The sequence below is a fragment of the Sorex fumeus genome, unplaced genomic scaffold (genome assembly GCF_029834395.1).
Source record: "Sorex fumeus unplaced genomic scaffold, SorFum_2.1 ptg000024l, whole genome shotgun sequence".
Taxonomy (NCBI): domain Eukaryota; kingdom Metazoa; phylum Chordata; class Mammalia; order Eulipotyphla; family Soricidae; genus Sorex; species Sorex fumeus.
In genome coordinates this window covers 44,018,015-44,039,336 of record NW_026606081.1, presented here as the reverse complement: position 1 = coordinate 44,039,336, position 21,322 = coordinate 44,018,015, and positions in this window count along the sequence as shown.

The window sequence follows — 21,322 nt, the reverse complement described above, 5'->3', positions numbered from 1 at the left end:
TGAAGCAAGAAGATATAGAGTACCTGAATAGACCTATTCACATCAAGGAAATTGAAACTGTAATCAAAAGTCTTCCCAAAAACAAAAGCCCAGGTCCAGATGGATTTACTAGCGAATTTTTCCAAACATTTAAAGAGGACCTATTGCCAGTTCTTCTCAAGCTTTTCCAGGAAATTGAAAAAACGGAACCTCTCCCAAACAGTTTCTATGTAGCCCATATCTCTCTAATACCAAAAGGAAACAAAGACACCACAAGAAAAGAAAACTACAGGCCGATATCCCTGATGAACACGGATGCGAAGATTCTCAACAAAATACTAGCCAATAGAATTCAACAACTCATCAAAAAGATCATACTCATGACCAAGTAGGATTCATCCCAGGGATGCAAGGATGGTTCAACATTCGGAAATCAATCAACGTAATCCATCATATCAACAAAAGAAAAGATAAAAGTCATATGATCATATCAATAGATGCAGAGAAAGCATTTGACAAGATCCAGCACCCATTCATGATGAAAACCCTTGCCAAAATGGGGATAGAGGGGACTTTCCTCAGTATAGTTAAAGCCATCTACCACAAACCTACAGCAAACATCATCCTCAATGGGGAAAAACTGAGAGCCTTCCCCCTAAGGTTAGGGACGAGACAAGGATGCCCACTCTCTCCACTGCTGTTCAATATAGTACTGGAAGTACTTGCAATAGCGATTAGGCAAGAAAAAGATATTAAGGGCGTCCAGATAGGGAAAGAAGAAATTAAGCTCTCACTATTCGCAGATGACATGATACTATACTTAGAGAACCCTAAAACCTCTACCAAGAAACTCCTAGAAACAATAGGCTTGTATAGTAAAGTGGCAGGCTATAAAATCAATACCCAAAAATCCATGGCTTTCCTATATGCAAATAGTGAAAGAGAAGAAAGTGACATGAAGAAAACAATTCCATTCACAATTGTGCCCCAGACAATCAAGTACCTAGGAATCGCCTTAACTAAGGAAGTAAAGGATCTGTACAAAGAAAACTACAAAATGCTACTTCGGGAAATAAAAGAGGACACGAGGAAATGGAAAAATATCCCCTGTTCATGGATGGGGAGAATCAACATTGTCAAAATGGCAATACTTCCCAAGGCGCTGTACAGATTCAATGCAATCCCTATAAGGATACCCACAACATTCTTCAAGGAAATGGAGCAAACACTCCTGAAATTTATATGGAACAATAAGCCCCCATGAATAGCTAAAGCAATTCTTGGGAAAAAGAAAATGGGAGGAATCAACCTACCTAACTTCAAGCTCTATTACAAAGCAGTAATAATAAAAACAGCATGGTACTGGAACAAAGGCAGAGTTGCAGACCAATGGAACAGAGTTGAATATACTGACATCTCCTCCCAAACATATAATCATCTAATCTTTGATAAGGGGGCAAGAAAAATGAAATGGAGCAGAGAAAGCCTCTTTAATAAATTGTGCTGGCAAAACTGGATGGCTACATGCAAAAAAGTGGGCTCAGATCTCTGCCTAACGCCATGCACAAAAGTAAGATAGAAATGGATTTATGACCTCAACATCAGACCGGAATCCATAATGTTTATTGAAGACAAAGTTGGCAAAACTCTCCACGATATTGAAGTTAGTGGTATCTTCAAAGATGTCATGCCATTGGCCGAGCAAGTGAAAACAGAGATAGACAAATGGGACTATCTTAAACTAAGAAGCTTCTGCACCTCAAAAGAAACAGTGACCAAAATACAAAGACAGCCTACAGAATGGGAAAGGATATTCACCAAATACACATCCGACAAGGGGTTGATATCAAGAATACACAAGGTACTGGTTAAACTACACAAGAAGAAATCACCCAACCCCGTCAAAAAATGAGGCGAGGAGATGAACAGAAACTTTCACAAAGAAGAAATCTGAATGGCAAAAAGGCACATGAGAAAATGCTCTACATCACTAATCATCAGAGAGATGCAGATCAAAACAACAATGAGATATCATTTCACACCACAGAGACTGGCCCACATCCACAAGAACAAAAGCAACAGGTGCTGGCGTGGATGTGGCGAGAAAGGGACCCTCCTTCACTGCTGGTGGGAATGCAGGCTGGTCCAACCCTTTTGAAAAACAGTATTTAGAAAACAATTCTAATTCAAAAAATTAGAATTTGATCTCCCATTTGACCCAGCTATAGCACTCCTGGGAATATATCCCAGAGAGGCAAAAAGGTATAGTCGAAGTGACATCTGCAATTGTTTGTTCATTGCAGCACTCTTTACAATAGCCAGAATCTAGAAAAAACCTGAGTGCCCGAGAACAGATGACTGGTTAAAGAAACTTTGGTACATTTACACAATGGAGTACTATGTAGCTGTTAAAAAAGATGAAGTTATGAAATTTACATACAAGTGGTACTACATGGAAAGTATCATGTTAAGCGAAATGAGTCAGAAAGAGCGGGATAGACACAAAAGATTGCATTCATCTGGGGAACATAAAGCAATAAAGCGGGAGACTAACACCCAGGAATGGCTCAGATTATTACCAGGAATTTTGCTCCATGACTTGAAGGCCAGCCACATGTGCTAGGTGAAAAGGAAGCTCAGATAGAGAAGAGAGCACCAAATAAAGGGCGTTGTGAAGACCCTCCCAGGGTGGGAGAGACATGCTAAAAGTAGTCTATAGACCAAACATGATTGCCACTCAATGCCTCTCTGGCAAAACACAGTACCCAAAAGAAGAGAGAGAGAAGAAGTGGGAATGCCCTGCCACAGCGGCAGGGTGGGACGGGGGGTGAGGGGGTGAAGTGGGAGGGATGCTAGGACCCGTGGTGGGGGAGGATGGGCACTGGTGGAGGGATGGGTACTTGATCATTGTATAACTGAAACCCAAGCACAAAAATTTATAAGTCTATAAATGTACTTCATGGTATTTCACTAATAAAAAAATGATAAAAAATAAAGGAGAAATGCTCAATAAATTAATTAAAGAAAGTTAGATTATAAGTGAAACAAGTTTGAAGGAAGCTTATTGAAATTACAGACACATAAGCCTACATAGGACAGTACTGCATTATACGTAACAACAATTTGTGTTGAATTAACTTTAAATGCAGAGTAAACGTTTCTTCTGATCATTGTTTTCATTTTATCTAACACTGACCACACTGATAGGAGTTAGAATTTCATTCTTCTTATAGGTAACATTACTTTAAAAGTAATTGGCTGAATCATTTCAGTGAGGTTATTGCTTTCCCTGTTCCTATATCCACCAAACTCAAAAAAAATTATCTTTCGTTCACATACTAAAATGAGGGTAATCATTTAGTTCAAATTCCCTTCTTAGCCCTTCACTCCTTTTAAAGCAGTATAATAGCGACGGAGATAAACGTGCGCCAACTGCTCCTCTCTCCGTGTAAGTCTCCTGATTGCTAGTGAGAAGCCTTCCCCATTTGAATATTGTCTAAGAATTTGCTTCCATGAGTCTGAATGTTCAAGCACAATTTTAAAGTGATATTGATACCAACAGTCTTTAGAAAAATTGATTCAACAGCTCTTCCCATTTTGTCATTCTGTTCTAAAACAACTTTGAAATTGGCTATTCACTTTTTGAGGGTAATTTACAGTGTCTAATAGTCTAAAGTAGATTGTTTAGATTCCAAATATATTTCCTCTAAACAGTCAAAACTACCAGGGTATGACATTTATTAGTCCATTTTTATTATACTTCAGTGCTGGCTATGTATCACTTTTGGAATTTCTCTCATTAAAATTAATAAACATGCATGTCTAAATCTTGTAATTTTTTTATGCCACATCCTATTGGAATAGCTAAATGATTTAACAAATTGATTCCTGTTTACAGAATTTCTGTGCCACAACTTCTTTCTTTCTCTTTCTCTTCCTCTTAAATTCAGCATCCTCCAAGTGCAGATATAATTGGATTTTCATTAAGTCAGCTAAGTAAGTCTTTACACATTTCAGTGAGCAGCTATCACTTAGGAAATGTCAATAACCTTAGAAGTAAAACCATACTGATTGACTCCACTCCCACTGAACCATAAAGAAAAAAAAAAACTTTCTGCTGGATTTATTATCCAGTTGTAGAGAGGACTTTCAAAATCAATTAAGCTTCTGAATATGGACAAGAGACATGAGCATAGAGATGGCACTGTATGGGAAGTAAGTATAAGCTGTGGTTTCTTATGAAGGATCTGCCACCCACTGGCTAGATGAACCTCAAAAGGACAGTTCTGAAAAAAAATCTTTTAGAAACTCCTTTATAGTGTAAGTTTTGATTTTATTATTTCAAAATATTCATTCAACTCTTGCTAGGAAAATCAAAATGAATACAAACTTCCCAACCCATGAAAAACTGATGACATAAAATTATAAAGATAAATATATATTTGTAAAATAGAGTAAATATTTATTAAGCATATTAATGAGCAAGGTGGAGATAAAGAGCACAAGAAACTCACATGAGGGGCCAAAGAGAGTACAGTGGGTAGGGCATTTGCTTTGCACACAACCAACCTGCTTTCGATCTCTGGTACCACAGATGGTACTCAGAGTTGTGCCAGGATTGAACCCCCCATCCCCGTGAAGAACCAGCAATAAACCCTGAGCACCACCAGATGTGATTCATTCACAAAGCAAAAGGAAAAATAGTTTATATGATTATGTAGGGCTGGAACGATAGCACAGCGGGTAGGGCATTTGCCTTGCATGTGGTCAACTTCGTCTTGCATGGGTTCACTTCGTCTTTGTCCCTCAGGGAGCTTGGCAAGCTATGGAGGGTATCTCGCCCTCACGGCAAAGCCTGGAAAGCTACCCGTGATGTATTTGATATGCCAAAAACAGTAACAACAAGTCTTACAATTTGTTGTGAGATGTTACTGGTGCCCACTCAAGCAAACTGATGAACAACGAAGGACAGTGCTACAGTGCTACATGATTATGTAGGTGGTGAAGTCCCATGAGTGACCACCTGCCAACTGGAGAATCATGCAAGCAGATGGGACATGTCAGCCCAAGTTCACTGATTTCAGAACCAGGAGCACTGACAGTCAAGGGTGGAAGACGGATGTCTCCACTCTGACAAGACAGAGAATACCCCTTCCTCCTCAGCTCCACTCAGATTCACAGTGACTGCAGATTAGCAGGAGGTGCCCTCCTGCCTTGGTGAGTAGGATTTCTCTTTGATCTGTCTACAAAGTCAACTGACAGTCTTAAAAAAAAAACTCACAATTGTATTCAGAAATTATCATTTCTAGCTACTAGGGAATTCTTTAGCCCGCTCAGGTTGATGACTAAAATAAGCCATGACATAGTACAGTTTTAAAAAGCCCTGCCCTATTCTAGAATGTTCTATAAGACCTACACATGTGTGTCTTAGAAAAGTAACAATGGAATAGTTATGGGATAAAATAAACAAAACACCCTTGGATGAGACTCTCCTTAATGGATAAATCATGAAATGTGGAACATGGAAAATTCATACCTGCCAATCAGAAGAGAAGTAAAAGAGAGTAAGCAAATATAAAGATTATAAGAGAACCATGACAAGTCTTCAATGGCCAGAAGTAATTTTGAAACTCCCTAAGCCTTTAATATTAATTTTAAAATATCTAATTAGTATAATAATGATGGTATTGACATATTTAATTAGAACCAAGGTTATTCTAAAATAATAGATTCAATAAAAAAAAGAAGTACAATGTGATCTGTTACCTTTTATTCTTGAAATAAGAGATTTCGTCTGAAGGATTATATGATAGTGTTTACATTTATGTGTAATTTAGACAGAAAATGGTATGTAAGCCCTGAGGTAATATACTGTGTCTCCTTTCTAAGATTTATTTACTTTTTTGCATTACTCAGGGGGCTTCTTTTTGAGGAAAAAGATGTGCTTTATCATTTTGTTCATAAAATACAATATTTTATATTCAATAAATGTTGACTTCTTTTAAAGTTTTTAATATACAGGTATTTTTCATGTGATGTGTTTGTATGTGTGTAATTTTACACAAGGGGATTCTTCTGTGCATTCTCTAGTCTCAGGGTTGTGCCATTTCTATACTTAAGAGCTATTGGAAAGCTTTGAGGGAAAAAAGAGGAAATATTCACAGCAGATTGCTTAACACAGGCAAAGAATCACATTCTGTTTTGATGGAGATCAATTTAACTTCAACCAGAACAGTACGATCCAATATCAACACATGTATTACCCAATCATGCTTGCAAAAAATAAAATAAAATAAGCAGTACAAGGAAATGCTTTATTACATGTTTTACCTACTTTAAGGTGCTGACTATTGAATAATTCTGCTGCCTCAGAAGTAGGTTAACTACTTAAAGTTGTGTAAATGTTACTGATTATTTCAGTTGCTTTTTCATACAATTAACATAAACTTGATCTATGCTGGTAATTTTAAAAAACACACACACAAAGGATCTTAGGCAGCATTAAAAATGCTGATCCGCGATTTGCTCCCAGGAATACAGAAGCTCATTCTTACATATCCTGAGGGTGAGCAAGTTTCGGATATTTTAATAAATTCGCAAGTTAAATTCTATGAAACAGAAACATTAGAAATGAGTGCAACACTTTTAACAGGTTAGGATATACAGCACTAGATCATAAATGATATAAAAATGTTTCTTTTAAAATGATATGATCCATAGAACTAGTTTTAAATTATCTGTATCAAAAGAGTCAGTCACTGAACTGTTCTTCAGTTAAGGTTGACGTGGAAACAAAGAACAAGAGATATTTTATTTTATTTATTTATTTACTTATTTATTTTATAGTCCAGGAGTCTCCATTTTCACGCCATGAATTCCTAGAAAATGGGCTCCAGCAGCTCAGGCTCCTTTCCATTGATTCTTACAAAGTGTGCTTCTCTGGGTGGAGCAGGCTGGCACTTCAGTTGAACCCAAGTTCCTTTCTCTTTGGCTTCCTTCTTTTTTTTTTTTTTTTTTTTTTTTTTTTTTTGGTGTAAATTTTATCTTTTTTTTTTTCCCCTTTATTTTATTTTATTTTATTTTTTTTAAAGTTGTAGATTTACAATTTTTTGTGCTTTGGTTTCAATTATACAATGATCAGATACCCATCCCTCCACCAGTGCCCATTTTCCACCACCATGGATAATATCCCTCCCACCCCCATCCCCCCATCCCCCCGTCTCTGTGGCAGGGAAATCCCCTGTGTTCTCTCTCTCCTTTTGGGTGTTGTGGTCTGCAAAAGAGGCATTGAGTGGCAAACATGTTCAGTCCATAGTCTACTTTCGACATGCATCTCCCCTCCTGGGAGGATCCTCCAAACATCCTTTATTTGGTGCTCCCTTCTCTATCTGAATAGCCCTTTCCTCTAGGATACCCGGCTGGCCTCTAAGTTATGGAGTAATCCTCCTGGTGCTGATCTCAGCTATTCTTGGGTATTAATCTCATACTTTGTTACTTTATATCCCCCAGATGAATGCAATCTTTCTATGTCTATCCCTCTCTTTCTGACTCATTTCGCTTAGCATGATACTTTCCATATTGTACCACTTGTATGTAAATTTCATGACTTCATCTTTTCTAAGAGCTACATAGTACTCCATTGTGTAGATGTACCAAAGTTTCTTTAACCAGTCATCTGTTCTTGGGCATTCAGGTTTCTTCCAGTTTCTGGCTATTGTAAAGAGGGCTGCAATGAACAAACAAGTGCAGATGTCACTTCGACTATACATTTTTGCCTCTCTGGGATATATTCCCAGGAGTGGTATTGCTGGGTCAAATGGGAGCTCAATTTCTAATTTTTTGAGAATCGTCCATACTGTTTTCCAGAAGGGCTGAACCAGTGGACATTCCCACCAACAGTGAAGGAGTGTCCCTTTCTCGCCACATCCACGCCAGCATCGGTTGCTTATGATCATATCAATAGATGCAGAGAAAGCATTTGATAAGATCCAGCACCCCTTTATGATGAAAACCCTAGCCAAAATGGGTATAGAGGGGACCTTCCTCAACATAATTAAAGCCATCTACCACAAGCCTACAGCAAGCATCATCCTCAATGGGGAAAAACTGAGAGCCTTCCCTCTAAGATCAGGGACGAGACAGGGATGCCCACTCTCTCCACTGCTGTTCAATATAGTACTGGAAGTACTTGCAATAGCGATTAGGCAGGAAAAAGATATTAAGGGCATTCAGGTAGGAAAGGAAGAAATCAAGCTCTCACTATTCGCAGATGATATGATACTCTACTTAGAGAACCCAATAACTTCCACCAAAAAACTCTTAGAAACAATAGACTCGTATAGTAAAGTTGCAGGTTATAAAATCAATACCCAAAAGTCCATGGCTTTCCTATACGCAAACAGTGAGAGAGAAGAAAGCAACATGAAAAAAACAATCCCATTCACAATTGTGCCCCAGAAAATCAAGTACCTAGGAATCAGCTTAACTAAGGAAGTAAAGGACCTGTACAAAGAAAACTACAAAACGCTACTTCAGGAAATAAAAGAGGACATGAGGAAATGGAAAGATATCCCCTGCTCATGGGTCGGGAGACTTAACATTGTCAAAATGGCAATACTACCGAAAGCATTGTATAAATTCAATGCAATCCCTATAAGGATACCCATGACATTCTTCAAAGAAATGGAGCAAACACTCTTGAAATTTATATGGAACAATAAGGCTTCCTTCTTTTTTTGATCATTTTCCTTCACTCGTTTCAGGAAGCTGTCTCGATCTTTTAGAGTGTTTACTATGCTCAATGCAGACATTAATTCTCTTGGCAAGAATCTTGCCCTTGACTTGTTTGTTAACAACAATGCCAAGAGCATGATGGGTAACATTGCAGACTCTTCCAGTTTTACCATGATAACATTGGTGGGGCATTTCTTTTTGGACAGTGCCCATTCCCTTTATGTCTACGATATCACCTTTCTTGTATATATGCATGTATATGGCCAAAGGAACAACTCCATGTTTTCTGAAAGGTCTGGAGAACATATAGCAGGGGCCCCTCCGCTTTCCCTTTGTGTTGGTCATTTTTGTGCTTTACTGGGCACTGGCGGTTCTGGCCAAAACACAAGCGATATAGTAAGGCCATAATCTCAGGAGTGGTTTTTAAAACATATTTCATAAATATAAGAAACTTCTAGGAATCAGTTATCATTGTATTTGATACCCAGAAATACTAGTTTAATTATTCTGAGACAGAGCTTTTGAGCTTAAATTCTGTGTTGTTATTGGCTTGTAAATCTGGAGATTTTAATATCTTATTATTAGATAAATATAGTATGAAATATAGATAAAGGTGGCCTAGACATGTACATAGATGATAGCAATATCCTTCTCATATTCAAAGATATTTGTGAGATATACTAAGCACAGAAAATTAGTGAGTAAAACAATTGTTTTATAATGTGTGACAAGAAGAGTGTCTACCCAGAGCCATTGTAGCTGCAATTTCTAGATAACCTATGAATTTGATGTCAAATTAACAATCTGGAAGTAAGAAAGAGAAGGAGTGAAGCAAAGAGATGGTATGACTACAAGAGTAAAAAAAGAGAAAGTTATTCTATAACTGCTTTGGACTTTCTTTTGGAGCATTTCCCCAGGGATCACTTCTTTCCTATAAGCTCAGATGCCCTAAGCTATGGCAAAAGTTCTCTGAAACCTCCATGAGAGGGTTAGGAGACACTGTTTGTGTCTCTCTGCCCTGTTTGGTTTTTGTTTGTTTGTTTGTTTGTTTGTTTTTTAAGTAGTTGAATGAAACAAACTCCATGTTAAGTTTTTCACAATTTAAATAGACCTTTAGAAATGGTTGAGATGAAGAGAGGCAAAAGGCCTACTTTAAGAATCCCATAGCAGAATTACTAACAGACAGATAACATATTATTTTTACAAGGGCCTAAGTGTGTTTTCAGGTAAACATGCTACCACATCACTTTCACAGCCAAAGTGCCAATATCCCTCTGCCAGTTCATTGTGCCCTTTCATACTAATCCCACCACAATACCCTACCTCTCACCTCAGTAACTCCCAATACTAAGGTCATTGTCTAACAGTTTGTTTTCACTATATGATGTCTCTTCCCTCTCCTTTTTTTTTTTTAATTCTACAATTAAGTAAGGTTGTTAGGTCCCTAGGGACCCTGAGGGAGATTCCAGAGTTAAAACTCTATAAATTAGTAACTCTTCCTTTCCTGCCCCCTCCCTAGCAGAGCTTTAGAGTGAAACCATTCCTTTCATTTTCATTTTTTTTTCATTTCATCATCCTGTTATTCGTCGATTGCCTCGAGCAGGCCCCAATAACGTCTCTTTCATCCTAACCCTGAGATTATATTCAAGGCTCTTTAGGAGAATGAGACCCAACATTGTTACTGGTATTTGGCATATTTGGAACGCCACGGGGAGTTTGCCAGACTCTGCCCTGTGGGCAGGCTACATTCGATAGCCTGCAAGTTTGTCCAAAGTTGGAATGAGACAATAAGATGTCATAAAAAAAAAAAAGTTCTGATAAGATGTCGCACGGCCACAAATGCGGCCGTGCGGTTCCGGGATCTGGATTTTATAGTCTCTGAGTCTTGGCCGCTGATGGGATTACACGGCGCCAGGGGGCCAGGTGGTGGGTGTGACCCCCACATACTGGAATTTGGAGGATCTGGGTGGAAGATGCTCGACTCCAATCCGAGTAGGCTTGGAGGTCTCGGCCCCGGAACCCGCGTGGCTTTGTCCCTCTGCTAGTACCTTCATGTGTGCGGAGAGTGGTCTCAGCATGGTGGTGGCTGGTCCTGGAGGTCTTCGGGCGGGGAGGAAAGCTCAACCCGCTCCCCTCCAAGGGGCCCCGGGAAGGAACACCCAGGCGCGGGGGCAGAAGACTGCACTGTTCTCAGAGACTATAAAATCCAGATCAGTGCAACCATTCCTTATTGGAATGCAAATTCTGAAACCATTTGTTGACTCTTCCCTGTTGAGATGTAAATTCAGGAACCATTTGTTGGGCTTTCTGTATCTATTACCTCCCTTAGGAACTCTTCCCTTATCCACCACGGAATGCAGGGCTGAGAATCAAAGGAAGCCAGGTGATAATCAAATGTCCCAGTTACCAGATGCCCACTAACCACAATGGCTATGTATGTAAATGCTGATCTTTGAATCTATAGGCTAAGGAGTGATGTACTTTTAAATGGATTGGTTAAGAAAGTATATGTTGTTACAAATCTATTGGCTATGAAATGCGCGGGCTTTGCTGTAACAGCCAGTGAAGGCCTATATAAGATCCCCTTTGAAGAAGTTCGGGGTCTTGCCTCACCTAACTGACCTGCGTGTCTGTGTAGGCGGCTTGACCCTGGCTAGCCAGTCTTACAATAAACCTTGCTTGCTGTTTGCAGTCTCTGGAGTCTCTTTGTCGTTAAAGGGAGATCACGATCCGCACCCTAACATTGGTCATCTAGTATTTGTTTTTCTCCTTCTTATTTCACTTAACAAAATCACTTTTATAGCTTCACTGCTTTTATAGCAATTTACATGTTACTATTTAAATTCTAGCTTTGATCCATATTCAAAATTTTAAAAAATCAGGTTAATGTTATATTAACAGCATCTAATTCAAATCAAGGGAATGAAATAAACTGATTTTTCTCATACCCTATTCTCCTTATTTTAATATTCTTATATTGAAAAAAAGGGTGGAGGAGATTTGTCTAGATCATTTCAAATTTCCTAAAACTCAAACTGCCTTCCTATTTTTGAAAAATATAAATCTTGATACAAAACATAAAGACGTTGCTTTATTTCACTGGACAAGCTACATAAGACTGTAATTCCTAACAGGAAAAAAAAATTAAAACCTGCCATGATGAAACCTACAATAACCCAGCCTTCTACCTAGAGGCAAAGCAGCATTTCTTAGTTGAAGAGAATGATCAGAGTCCAACAAGGCTGAGAGAGCCAGCATAGAGCACTGCAGAAGAAATCTTTGCTCCCATTAATTGCTGAAGACTAGACCCATAGGTAACCCATAGCAAAAGTACTATGAAGCTGTGAACTTCCTAATAATTCTCAGAGCTCATCCAATATAAGAAAACATAGTATTTCTAATCATTCAGAATAGAAAATGCTTGGGGCCAGAGTGATAGTACAGCAGATAGGGTGCTTGCCTTGCATGTTGCCAACCCAAGTTCAATTTCTGGTACTCCCATATAATCCCATAAATTCACCAGGGTTGATAGGTCCTGAAAACCACTGGGTGTGGTCCCAAAAGAAGTAATCAAGCAGACAAAAACAGGATAAAAAACGTCAATGAAAACACAGGGTGCTCAGCAAAGACCTCGAAATAATAACAAATTAGTAATATGGTTTGATAGTTCTACACGAAAATTGAAGTATTTCCACCTCTGGGAGAAAGAGCTTGAAGATGGTCTCCAAGAGTCCTGCCTCTCTCATATATGATTTATATAATCTCCTTTTATTGAACATGGATGAAATATGTGAATAGGATGAAGTGGTTGACCCTGTATGAGGTTATATTTTATGATGAAGGACAATACAATGTACTATCCACCATTACATTATCTAAGACTGTCATAGAAGATGAAAATGATTATAGTCAGTGGCATTCCTGTTGACTTAAAAGGAAGCAAACAGAGCAGCTGTGGACTGTCCTTAGGGACCACTGGCACCAAATTGCAGTAGTGAATGGTTCCCAACTGACAGCAAGACAATGAGAATTTCTGTCAGACAGCCACAAGGAAATGGCATCAACCAACCATCAGTGAGCTGGGAAGAGGGTTCCAGATGAAAATTACACCACTGGGCTGGAACTATAGCACAGCGGGTAGGGCATTTGCCTTGCATGCAGCCAATCCTGGTTCAATTCCCAACATTACATATGGTCCCCAGAGCACCACCAGGAGTAATTCCTGAGTGAAGAGTCAGGAGTAACCCTGTGCATAGCTGGGTGTGACCCAAAAATTAAAAAGAAGAAAAAAATTACAACCCTGACCAATATTTTGGTATCATTATGAGAAGAAGATGTAAATAAAGTCTGACCCATGGAAGCAGGCAATAAATTGCTACTAAGTTGTGGCCATTTGGTACCCAGCAACAGTGAACTGATCATCCTAACAAATAAAACAAACACACCACCTTAACAGACCTAATATGAATCATGCTGTAGTATAACACTGTTTTGTCCTTCCTGCATAGCCTCAGGTAGTTTAAGTTTATTGGGTTGCTCCCTTCACACTGCTCCCATTCCTCTGTGTTTATTTGTAACTTCTTTCTTTGTGCTCTGTTGGCTTGTAAATAGTTTTTCTCTTCTCCCTAAGTCCTTTGCATAGTTTATTCAGAGCAATGTCCTTTTTGCTTGGACACAAGAAGACATGCTTTTGTAATGTGACTCTCAGTGATATTTTCCTCCTGGACATCTGTTCTCTCACCTAAGCCTCAGCTGTCCTTACTTCCTAGCACCCCTACAAGCAGGGTCCAACGAGAGACTGGATGGAACCAGGGCAAGTGGTAAGCTATGTGCTACCCTGTTATCGAGATGGTCCTGGTCAAAGTGCCATAATGCTTAACTATAAGTTAAGAGCTTGGTCATGGACAAATGCTGTCATGATCCCAAAAGTAATAACTAGATTTGTATCCTGCTAGGGTTAGGAATGATTAATCTGGCTTGAGTGCTGTAGTCTGAGTCTGTGGCAAGATGTTCCCAGGAGAGCTGCCCTACAAGTCTCAATGTTATCTCTTACTGTGTCCATACAAAAATAGCTAGTATTGATATGTTGATGGTTATTGGACTGAGGAAAGGAGAAAAACACCTTAGGAGATATTTTGCCCTTGGGCAGTCAAGAAGGGCTTTGGAATGCCTTTTAAGTGGTGTTCCCTTTGAACCTGGTGGGCCCTCAGGAACAGCTTTCTTATGTTGATTTTGCTACCTGACTGGGTGCAGTGTCAACCTAGAGTGCAGGGGAGTTGGAGAGGCAAGAGAGCTGGGGAGAGACAAAGCAGGGGAGCATGATGGACTGCAGAGAGGCTAGCAAGGGGTAAAAAGAGAAGAATGTAGAAGAATACAGGAGCAAGCACGTGGAGAGAGAGCGAGCGCACAGGCTGCGAGATGGAGCGGAGAGATGAGAGGAAGAGACAGAAGGAGGCAGGAATGAGAGACAGTGTGAGACCAGAATGGGAGGCTCAGAGAGACCGGGGCTGGTATGTGGCAAGAATGGAATAAATGGCAACTAATCAATCAACTGGCTTGGTCCTCCTTTCATTCACCATCTGCCCCATGGCCCAGGCCACTCTGGTTGGATGAGCAGCCTGAGGCATCCCAAATACAAACAGATAGGGGAAGAGCCCTTGGCACCACCCTCAAAGATTTTTTACAATGCTAACCGGTGAGCAGCTTGAACATCTACTAAAACAAATTGCTGTAAATTCCTTTGGGATGCGGGAAGGTTTGGGCCACACCTGACAATGCTCAGGGATGATTCCTGGCTCTGTTCTCAGGAGCATCCCTGGACATATACAGAAAACCACACATGGTAACAGGGATCATTCCACACAACCTCATATAAGGCAAGTACCTTACTTCCTGGCCCCTAAATTGTTGTGATTGGACTGACTGTGCAATCAAATATCTGACATCCAATAAAATTTATAAGATATACAAAATAGAAGAATATGGCAATCATAATGAAAACACAATAGAAACAGATCAAGAAATAGTGAACATTATAGTGTTAGCCAACAAAGATACCAAAACTAGTAAGGAAATTGAAAACAATTTGAAAAGAACCAAAAAATAATTGTTTTATTTGAAATTTAATAGCCAAAACAAGCAATTAATTTGCTTAAAAACAGATTTGGCATTATAGGTTGAATGACTTCATTAAGAACAGGAAATCAAAAGTTATACAAACAGAGATTTTAAAAATAGCAAAGTTTCAGAGATAACATGGTAGCATTGTCCTCCCATTGTTCATCGATTTGCTCCAGCGGGCCCAGTAACATCACCATTGTGAGACTTGTTGTTACTATGTTTGGCATATCGAATATGTCACGGGTAGCTTGCCAGGCTTTGCCATGCGGGCAAGATATTCTCAGTAGCTTGCCAGGCTCTCTGAGAGGAATGGAGGAATCAAACTTGGGTGGACCTGGTCGGCCACATGTCAGGCAAACGCCCTACCCACTGTGCTATTGCTCCAGCCCCTTTCAGATCATTTGAGTGTAAATAATATCACGATCTCGATCATGACCATCCTGTTGTTCGTCAATTGCCTCGAGCAGGCCCCAGTAACGTCTCCTTTGTCCTAACCCTGAGATTTTTTAAAAAGTGCCATATTAAAGGCTCTTTCAGGGTTAGGAGAAGGAGACCCATCATTGTTACTGGTATTTGGCATATTGGGTACGCCACAGGGAGTTTGCCAGACTCTGCCGAGTGGGCAGGTTACATTCGGTAGCCTGCCATTTTGTCCAAAGTAAGAATGAGAAAATAAGATGTTGTGTGGCTGCAAATGCGGCCGTGCACTTCCGCGAGCTAGATTTTATAGTCTCTGGGTCTCAGCCATACCACCCTAAACATGCCCAAACTCGTAAATAATATGTAATAATATATATAAAGTATAATTAGTATAATTAGTGTTATGGGGCAAAAGTGGAGAAATGAATGGTATTAGGAATACATTTGAAAAATAATTGCAGTTTAAAACTTTAATAAAATCTACAAACACAGAAGTTTCCAGATCTCAAGACAAAAAATTATAAAGAAATTCATATTAACACAGACTCAATATGACTGTGAAGTTACACTAGTTTATAATTTAAATACTCTCAAAGCCAGAAATAAAACTAACCTCCCTAGAATAAATGTAAAAAGGTTAATAAAAAAATTCAAATAATAAAAATAAATCTTACCTAAAACAGATCCTTATAATAAAATCTATAAAATTAACAAATTCTTCCTAGACTGGTTAGGGAATAAAAAAGAGGGTACAAGTTGTCAGTGTCATAAATAGATAAAATAGATAAAAATAGATACAGACACCAAAAGACTAGGAGAATACTAAGCCAGTATTAAAGTACTTTGTCTCAAAGCAGTTTAATGAGGCATTTATCTTTACTTCTGATTAAAGAACCAGGATTTACAAACTTACTGATAGTTGTGTTTTAGGCATACCATAATTCAACACCAATCCCTCCACCAGTGTCAACTTCCCTCTACTAATGTTGAGATTCCCTCCCATTCCCAAACCTCACCCCACGCCTGCCTGTCAACTTGACAGGCACATTACAAATTTCAATGGTTGCTGCTTAGATCTCATGTTTTCAGTTGTGTTGAATCTGTGTTTTAAATATATGTTTATACTTTAAACATCTCTTTTAATCCAAACTAGAAGATAATAAATAGAGGATTTATGTTGGCTCTCTGCCCTTCATCAAACATGCATAGGCAATGATTTTATCATCCTAGTCCCTCAGTTTTTAAACTGATTATTCTAGTAGGCCAATGACTATTTTATATGTCATTTATTTAGAATAATTCATCACTTTGTGTGTAGGGAGGAAAGAAAGTTTTGTGAGTAGTGTAAACACAGCTTATGCCGTATAATTTAGCACCTGAGAATATGTGAAAGGTTTGTCTTCCAAAACAAAAATCAAATCATATCATTACCCCAGTTAAAATTCTTCAATGATTCCCAATCACCTACAGAATGTAACTCCAGCACCTCAGTGGGGAAAACAGAATCACACATTATCCAGAATCTGCTCTGTTTGAGCATCACTCCTGGCCAGTGCTCCCTAGCCTCTCATGCATAACATCTATTTCATTTCCCAAACCCAGATTTCTTTTTAATATCATCATGCTTGGTATATGCCACTTTTTTCATAAGGAAATAAGGAATATCTACTCATTTATCATCCCTCCTGTTTGACCAGAGTTTACTTTTTCAAGGAGCTAAAATGCTACTTAATGCAAATAATGTGTATTCAGCCTGCAAAATGTATATGTGTGGTTTTGCACATATATGTAGGTGTATATTAAACTCACATAATGGCATATAATGGCATAAATACATAAATAATAATAATAGAACTTCAACAGAATGAAGACACCTTAAGCAATGAACTTGCTTTCTCTTATGACACTCTGATACTATTTTTGAATTTTTTAGAGTCCTTGCTCTTTATCTCTACACTTGCTTCTCTGCTAAAAATCTACATCATGTAGTGCACTAATTTGTCGCATAAATGTAGTTTTGGTATCCCAAATCTAAATTCCTAACACTGGAAACTCTAATCTGATTAGTATTCACCCATGACCCAATTCGCTGCAGCCAGTGAGTTTAAGAAGAATGTTGGTCCCTGTTTGTTTTTTTAGGGATTATAGTGGGAGTTAGAGGAAGAGAAGGACAGAGGTCTCTGGAATAGGTTATAAATTTAACACTCAGATTTCCTGTCTTTCTTATCCATTCTGATTTGAGTGTTTTCAGAGTTTTGTCTTCATCGTCCTCAAGTTGTCAGAATCTAACCTATACCATAAAGAGATCATTATTGGATGAGTTGATTAGAGAATAAAAGATAAAGTGGTAGGCCAAAGCAGAATAAATCTAGAGAGAAAATAATAGGAGTAGCCAAATAAATTTGAACACTGAGGTACAATAGATGGAAAGATAAAATATAAAATATAGCTAAAGAGGTACAATAGGTGGAACAAATCATAAAAATCTGGACGCAGACAAGTCTAAGGTATAACGTGCATTCTCAATTTGATTGGTGTGTATCTCAATTTTCATCCAATATAGAGTAAAACTTTTCACCTAATTTACTGGTTTCATTCAAGTTATAATCCAAGATTATAATTTTGTATAGCATGCAACTGAAAAAAATATACATATCAATTGACAAAACTAGATATAATGATAATGGAAGACTAGCAGAGCTTACTTAGGTTTATTTTAGTCATGTTTCATTCTTGTCAAGTCCTGAAGTATTAATAGTAAGAAATATAATACAAGACAATCATAAAATACATAAATTAAATAGAAACCACTGTATTCACTATACCAAAATCAATATCATGCATACATTTTTAAAAAGTGACATATTGAATTGTTGGGAAAAGAACAAACTCTTGTGTCAAAGGGCAAAAGAATTTACAAATGCTCCACTTGTTTCTAAACACCAGATAAGTCATTAAAAAAACTGGTGGTGAGGGACTGGAGCAATACCAGAGCAGGTAAGGCGCTTATCTTGCACATAGCCGATCTAGGATCAATACCCAGCATCCCATGTGGTCACTTGAGCACTGCCAGGAGTAATTCCTGAGTGCAGGAATCAGGAATAACCCCTGTGTATTGCCGGGTATGACCCAAAAAGCAAAAAAAAAAAAAAAGAAATGGCGGAGAGGTTGGCCCTCACTGCCAATGCCCTATACGCACATCCTTGTGAGGTAAAGGAGCAAAGTGTTTGATTTGAGAGGTGATTATAGGTGAACTTTTCCTGGAAAATTCAACCCCTTTACCTGGAAATGAGCTTCCAACTCTTTTCCATTCTTTAATGATAAACTTGCAATTATTTGAGGCAGGGGACACGCCCGGTGGTCCTCAGGACTTACTCCTGTCAGAGCTCAGGGGACCATATGGGGTGTCAAGAATAGAACTCCAGGTCAGCCACGTACAAGGCAAGTGCCTTACTATCCAGTCTGACCCTCAACTTGGAATCAACAGGGCAGTGGAAGTTGTTGTGGACCCTTCCCTGAGCATAAGATCTGGACTGTCAGCTTTGCTGAGCGTCACTGATTCTGCATAGTTGGGACAACCTGCCTTGCAGAGAACTGGAGAATCGGGGGTTCTTCAGCTAAGGGTCATTCTGAACAATGGCATCTTTGCTGGAGTTGCTAGAGACATGAAAAACTAGAGTTTCTCTATCTGAAGATGTTTATCATCTTTTTATTATTTATTTATTTTTATGGTACTAAGCAAAAGTTAAATTTAGTCCCATTCTGTCATATTTTCAGCATTGCTCCATATTTTAAGAAAAGATTATAATCAGGAACAAAATACAATATATTTTCAGCTTAAGTAGTAGCAATAATCAATTCAAGTTTGTACTAACAATACATATACAATTCAACATCAACATGCAAAGCAATCTTTTTAGAAGGACAAAGCGTTTCTGCCCAAAAGGCCATTTTCTGTCCCCGTCAGGAGTTCATTTAAAGACATATTTTTAATTTTAATATTATTTTCATTAAAAACAGTTTTGAATAATGTTAGTGGCCAGTGTGTTAAGGGCTCTAAGTAAGGAATCAAACATAAAGCATAAGTAGAGGTGGGGAGGAAATAACCTAAAGAAAGAGTCATATTTTTGTTCTACTAATTCAATGACTTGATAGCAAGGATATGAAATCACTCAGACTGAAAATAACCATTTCTCTAATATTTTGAAGTAGTGCTACATAGTTGATTAACTATGTAATATGTAACTTCTCTAGGATATTAGTTTACATTACATGCTGCTGACAGAATGTTAAGCACCATTAAAGAAGTTTACATTTAATCTTCACAAAACCTTGGAATATAGGTACCATTAATTATCCTCACTTCGTACAAAAGGCAACCAAGGGATAGAGAAACTCAAAATCAGGCTGGCATTCCCACATCACTGAGACATGCTACGCAGGCTCTTGACTATAAAACAATGAATACCACGCATACAAGACTCATGAGAGTTCTCAGAAGTAGATAATGAAGTGTCCACATAAAATTTATACATGGCATTTGTAAATATTTTCAAAATAAGAGATCATTTCAAAATTTGTTGTTGTGTTTTATCTTATTTTGTGAAGAAAGACATGATAATTTACCCAACTTTGGTAATTATAAAAGCTCCATCCTTACTATGAAAATCTAAATAAAATTCAGAATGACTCTTTTGATAAAGATGATGGCTGAAAAACTGGTGCTAGTCAAAAGACAGCAGCAAATCAAGGAAATTACTCGATTTTAAATTTGGGCAGAGTCACAAACAGAAGCTTCTGTCATACAAAATGTGTCTACTGATTAAGAGAAGTAAAATATTGAACCACTGAGGTGCAGAGATTCCCAACAGTTTACATTCTTTTCTTCCTAAACTTGCCTTCCCATCTCAATCTCAAAGAGGTACCTGGAGCCAACTGAGCTATGTGGGAATTTTTGGTCCCATATACGAATCTATTTTTATGGATGGCCTAATAATCTATTTCTTAACACTTTGATGAGCATATTTTGGAGATCAGGGCAGATGAAATCAAAGACAGAACATGCTATACATTTGCCAAAGTCTACTTCCTATACAAGTCAAATTTTCTCAATATTTTTATGGAGAAAACTTTTTAACTCTTTCACCTAGGTAAATAATGCACAGTTGGAGTCTAACCATAAGCAACACTATTTTGTTCATAAGTTCATATGCAGCTAAAATTTTAAATAAATAGAATTAATTTAAGTCAATCTTTCAGTGCAATTGAATTTTATTTTTTAGAGCTATTTATAACTTAGATAAATTTAAGCCACCCCCAAACAATAGCATGAAATTAAGTCAATTAGAAGAACAATGAGGAAATAAAAACAGGTGTTATTAAGCCCTCCAGGCACTTTTCTCAAGCTAATCCCACTAAATTCAGAGAGCAACTACTGAGGTGATGGTTAAAACTGATGAGCTGGGGTAAGTGAGGAAAAAGGAGACATGACACTCCCTATGTTGTAAGACACAGCATAATGCACTATAAAGCATGCACATGTTACAATGCCTGTACATACATATACATGCGTTTTGTAAAGTATCTTTTATTAAAAAGAATGTCCTCTATTGCAAAATTACACTTATCCTATGACAGACCCTACTGTGAAATGTGGTTGCACCCAAAATGAAAATTCAGAATTTCTGAATTTTACTTCTGCCAGTTTGTTTTATGTCAGTTCTAACTGAACGTTCCTTGTCCAACATTTCTCATAGGATCCTGTTCAATCAGTCTAAGACTCTCTATAACAAAGGCACAGAACTTTTTTTAATTAATCAGATATTTTTGGAAGCTAAAAAAGTAAAAATAAAAATTCAGAATTTTCTAAGTTTAATTCTACCACTTTATTTTATGCCAATCCTACCTGAACATTCCTTGTCCAACATTTCCCATAGAATCCCGTTTAATCAGTCTAATACTCTCAATAACAAAGGCACAGAATTTTTTTTAATTAAGCAGATATATTTGGAAGTTACTATGTTGGGTGTGTGCAGAGCAGCAAAATTTGAATTTTAGATTAAGACTATAT